Source organism: Sciurus carolinensis, chromosome 10, assembly GCF_902686445.1.
Source record: "Sciurus carolinensis chromosome 10, mSciCar1.2, whole genome shotgun sequence".
NCBI classification, from domain to species: domain Eukaryota; kingdom Metazoa; phylum Chordata; class Mammalia; order Rodentia; family Sciuridae; genus Sciurus; species Sciurus carolinensis.
The window spans coordinates 86249225-86255209 of record NC_062222.1 but is presented as its reverse complement, the minus strand read 5'-3'; positions in this window follow the sequence as shown (position 1 = coordinate 86255209).

Sequence of the window (5985 nt, the reverse complement as noted above, 5' to 3'; positions counted from 1 at the left end):
AAATATTCTTCAGAAATTGCTGGAAGGGTTGAAGGTGTAGGCTTCAGGCTAAGCTCAAGGATAATTCACAGAACACTAGAGCACTGATGCCTAGGAAAATCTACTGAACTGGCATTATTGAACTTAACAGCTAAGATCCAGCACCAGTGATGTTAACTCTACAGATTCCTGACACCAGCAAGTTGGGTTGGTTTCTGTCTACTCTAAAATGTTTCTTAGCTCTGGGATAGTGATGACCTTAAAACAGAAGAGTGGCAAAAAAAAAAATCTATTTTGACATACCAAAGAAAATTGTCTATTAGATCTTTAAAAGGAAGCTTTAAACATGTGCAACTGAAATTCTAGGGAGAGGCTAAACCTTTGATTTCTAAAGCTAAAATAATACCACTTGGAAGTTGTCAGCACAGAGTTGGTTTTGAAAGTTGTTTATGCAGCACTGGACTGTATAAGGTCATGTGGGGTGTGTGTAGGTAGAGAGAAGGAGATGTCTGAGCCTGGACCCCGGGGCACTCCAGCATTTAATTTGGAAAGGCAAAGAAGATCCAGCCAGAGACTGAGAAAGAACTGCTAATGACATAGAAAGGTTTTTTAAAGTTGTTCTTTTTCCTGGATCCAAATGAAGAAAGTGTTTCAATAGGAAACAATTAACAGTTCTAAATATCATTAAGAGGTTAAGTAAGAGGAAGATTGAGAATTTACCTTTCCTTTGGCAACATGAAATTTATTAGTCACCTTGATAGATGTGGTTTTGGAGAAGTATCTGGGTCAATATGCTATTTGAAATGAGTTTGGAAAGAGAAGAGAGAGAAAAGAAGTGGAGAAAACACTATGAACTTGTTCTGCAAAGAAATATGGCAGAAAGGAGATACTTGTTCTTTCCTGGGAGAAACTGTGAAAGATTTCTGTTTATGAAAATGATCCAGTATAGAGTCGTAAAAGTGGTGACATAAAAGGAATAGATGACAATCATAGATAGAAATTCCTTCCAAGGGTGTTTTAGTAAGCTTTGAATTGCTGTGACAAAAACACCTGACCAGAACAACTTACAGGAGGAAAATTTCATTTGGGGCCTGAAGAGTTATGGAAAATAATATTCCTACAAGAAAGCTCCCCGGGAAAAATTGAGGAAGAGTGTGACTCAGGAGGAGGGAGGGGAAATTAGCCAAAGGTTACACCTTTCCCAGTAGGTCCTTTCCCATTAACAATGGGCCCTGAGGAGAACAGCAAACTTTCATCCCTTCCCAGGTTCCTCCCCAGCATCTCCACCAAAAGCAAACATTCACCCCTTCCCAAACACAATGGGTCCTGAAGGGAGGAGCAAATACTCAATCTCTAGGCCCTGCACTTTTACCCTTTCCCATTGCAGATGAGTCCTGGAAGGAGAAAGCACACAGTGAAGCTCTAGGTAACAATGGCTCCCAGAGGAAGGAAGATAAGCAGCGAACACTGAGTTGTGAGCTTTTCTAGTGACAATGAGTTTCAAACTTTTTACAACTGCCTTCCTGAGTTAAAATTTTAACCCGTACAGCCAAGTCCCTGATGTCCAAATGGCACATCTGCAGTCTCCAATGATTAAACTGTAAACTGTAAAACCTAGAATCCTTCTTAACTCAGGGGCCATCTCCATGCCCAGAAAATCAGCCCTTCAGTGCCTGATCGATGACCTCACTGCAGAATAAAGGAAAGCATGCTGTTCTGAGGTTTACTTCCCCATCTCCCACCTCCATCATTTGTGCATCATGAGCTTACAGGGCCCACATTTTCAGAGGTTCAATCCATGGTGGGCCAAGTCCATTGCTCTGGGCCCAAGAGGAGTCAAGTATTATGGCTGAAGGGCTCAGTGGAATGGGGAAAGTGTCTGAGCTTGTGCCTAGGTCAGAAAGCAGAGAGAGAGAGGGAGCAGGAAGGGCAGCTGGGAGGATGCACCCTTCCTAGGCAGGCCCCCACCCTTCTAGGCATGCCCCCAGTGACCTACCTCCTCTAACAGTGTCCCACCCGCCTACAGTTACCACCCAGTAAGTCCATCCTACTTTGGATAGACTGATTAGGTTATAGTTCTCACAATTCCATCTCTTTACTTCCCAGCATTCCTGTATTAGCACAGAAGTTTTGGGGGATACCTCATAACCAAACAAAAACAGAAGGTAAGTACACATAAGGTCTTACAACATGTGGTGAGTTTGTCCTTAGACTGCTGTACAACTGATCCATTGTAACAAAAGGGAAAATAGATGACAATAATAACTAATACCTATCTTGTATCTTTGCTATGTATTCTAAGTGCATTATGTTTATTAACTCCTTAAATACTCCACAAAAGCACCTTGAAGTAGACATTATTCCTAATCCCATATGGCATCACATGAGACATAGTGATATCAAGTAATTTGCTCAATTCACACCTCTAGGAAGTGGCAAAACCAGGACTTACACACAGGCTGTTCAACTCCATAGAACACTTACCTTCTAGGGAGAAAGTAGAGTATTATGTTCTTATAGTAAGTACCAGGAGAAGCCCTAATATAATTGCTTCTGTTTCACTTTTTGTTGTTTTTCATGTTTTGTTCTTGTTTGGTGAAATAATGAGTGTGATCACCAGATGAGTGTATGGAAAAGAAAAAGAAAGTGTTGGAGTTAGTGTGGGAGTGAGTTATATTGAGGAGCACAGGGAGTTTTGGCTAGACAAGTACAGAAGGATATTTAGGGAACCTTAAGGACCTAACTGAGGCTGTGATCATGATTTTAAGATGAGACAAGTCAGTATGCTGTATGTTTTTTCCACCAGCTATAGTCAGTCAGCAACTAGCACCCACCGAGCAAAGAGTGGGAAAGTCGGATTTAACCACATTTGTGGTTTTGTCAGGCTGTATGGTGAATGTCAGACTGTCAGGGACTCCCATGAAAAGCAGTTTTCCTTAAGATTAAGAGACAAAAAACTCTGAGGGTAAATGAAATAGTCCCCAGCCCCAAAGAAAGGGAAAATGAATTCCAGGGACCTTAACTTGGAGATTGTTGGCTGTTAAGAGCGTGATATGTGCTTTTCCTACCCGATCACTCCCTCACTCTTTGTTTTATCAGCCTCAGAAACCAGATGTATCATTGAAGCCAGGACACCCTTACCACGAGTTCCCAAGGACAAATAATATGAAGGATCAAAGTGTTGAAGAGTCATGGAAACAGCAAATTCCCAGGACCCTTAACTGGTCACTTGCATGATTTGTTATTTTCTACTCCACACACACCACCAGCTATGTGTTCTCTTCACAGCTGCAATGACTTACCCTTTTCACAAGGCAAGAAGATGATGCAAGGAGAGATGTAACCTGTGACTTCGACTGACCACGCCTTCCTCAAGGTTGAAGTACTTGCACAGGTCCCGCAAAGAAAGCACGTTAAAAAATGTGCTAAATCACACGTTTTAAAATTCCTAAACTCTAGTCCACCTTTGCAATCCTTACACAGAAATAAAAACTGGCTTCCTTCTTTGTGCAGGGATCCAGATTAACACTCTCTGGGTCAGTGCAGTATCTCTCTTCTGCTCTGGCAAGAAGTCCAAGAAGAGGACTGTTCCCATCCCAGTTGTGCCTCATCTGATTCTTCTGATGAAGGGTACAAGAACCTACTGTATCCAAGGGAAAAGGGGGCATGGGTGAAAGAAGCAAGTTCATATGTATCTGACTTCTGAGTTAACTAAAAAGAAGGAAACTACACAGCGTGAAATACCTCTTATACCATTTTGTAATGGCATCTTTTTCTCTCCTTTCAGCTGCATCCTATAAAGATCCCCGTCAGCTCCCAAAGACATGTTCCTAACTCAAGGAAAAAGATGAAGATACATTAATTTATTAACAGTGAGGCCAGGAAGAAGAAATAAGGCTGGGAAGATAGGGACTCCTTGGGTAACGTCCTGGGCAACAAAGCACAATCAGCAGCTGCAGATTTTTGATGAGAAACTTAAAAAAGGTCTATTTTAAAATCAGGACCTACATGACCTGGAGTCCATAGCCTCTCCAAAGAAGGAAAAATGCCTGATCAATATCTTGATTGGACTAAAGTCTGCCTGAATACCTTGGGGACACTGAGTGCCTTACTGAGGTTTGTGCAGTGGCTGATTTCCTTAAACCTGTAGATCCTTATAAATCCCCAATCACCATGGGAGAGTGTATCCCTCTCTTGGGATCCCTCCCACTTCAGTAGCTCTGCTTTCTTTTTTTATTTCTTTCTATTACTTTAATAAATCCTGTTACTTTGCTCTCGCCCTTGGGTTTATGTGTGTTCATGGATTTTATTCTTCAAACATGAGACAAAGAACCCACCTGACATCAGTGTTCTGTGTCTCCCTACTTCTCACAGTGTGCCCCTCACCCCTACTCCAGCCCATTCTCTTCATTAATACTAACGTAATCTTTGTAATGTATACATCAGACCAGTTCACTCTCTTCTCTGCTTAGCAAACTCCAGGTCCTCTGCTGGAATTACAAGTAAAATCCAAGGTCTTGATTATCACTTACAAAGCCCTGCATGACTGATCCCAGCTACCTCTTCCATATTCTCTCCTATCATCTCTTACAACCACCAGTCTTTAGTTACACTGACCCTCTTTCTGCTGCACACATCCACCTCCTTTATATCTATCTAAAGGACTCACATTAGTTGCCTTTGAGTATCTTAGATATTTTGTGTGTTTTCCTTTGTTGTCATCTGGGTCCAGCTTAATTGCTACTCCATCATGGAGGTTAATGATGCCCAATGTAAAGGCTTACACATTTGCCCACAGTTTTATGTCATATTTCTTTATATTTCTTTTATAACATTTATGACAATCCAGGTGCTTACTGCATATTTTTATCCACTAAAAGTTGCATCCTTGAATAAATATATTTTGTGTCTATATCCCTGACAGTACCTGACTGTACTGGTACCCAAGAAATATTCATGTCAACCAAAATAAGGAGTCGGGAGAGAAAGACGCCATCTCATCACATCTGGTTCTGAGTTGACTTGTGTTTTTATGCATGGCATTCGAGTTGTATTTCAGAATAAAAGAATCATAAAAGAGGAACACTATAAACAACTGAAAGAAAGATTATTTTTAGTTTATGTTAGCTTTCTTTAAAGTTTGGAGTCACTTTTTTTTTAATTTAGGAAATGACATAAGGTAAATTATTTGTAGAGATTACAAAGTCAGCCCTTATACAGTTGCACTTTCACCTTGAGGAGAGCTGCTATAATAGTTGCCCTGCAGGCCCCGGCCCTTGAGGACTTCACATTATTTTTGCTATAAGAGAAGACAAACAAGTGACAAAAGAAGGATGAAAAGAAAAAGTACATACAGATTTGCAACTTAAAAATTATTTTGTAATTCTTGACAAATTTTGTATCTAGACAATGTGGCAAAATTCATCAGTTTATCAGAGATAATAAATAATGACAAATAGTTTCTGTTCTCCAGTGTTCAGTTTCTTGATTTATACATGGAGAAACTTGGTCTACTTGAAATTCTTATATTATTCCATCTTTACTCCAAGATCATATGATTTTATGAAGTACACAAACTATGTGATATATAAATAAAAAATGGATGTATATTATTTGTATCATGCATTTCAGCTTAATAAATCACAATTGTAATTTATAGAATAAAATAATTTATTTGATAGATTCAGCATATGTGTTCTCATGTTTACAAAATATCTATTTTCTTTTAATTATGAAAAAACATTAAGTTCAATTCTGAACATAATGGTAAGATGAATCAGAACTCAAATAATAATAAAAAAATAGTCTGACCTTCACTTTCTTTTCCTTCTGTCTTCTGTGTAAGTTAAAAAAATTAATGAATGAAGAGTGTTATAGAGAAAATAAAATATTGATGAAGACATTTGTATTTTGTTACATAAGAAAATGACTCATTTACCATCAAAAAGAAAAAGATCTTGAAGCAATAGATGAAAATGTCCTAAAGTCCCATTTCATACTTTTCTT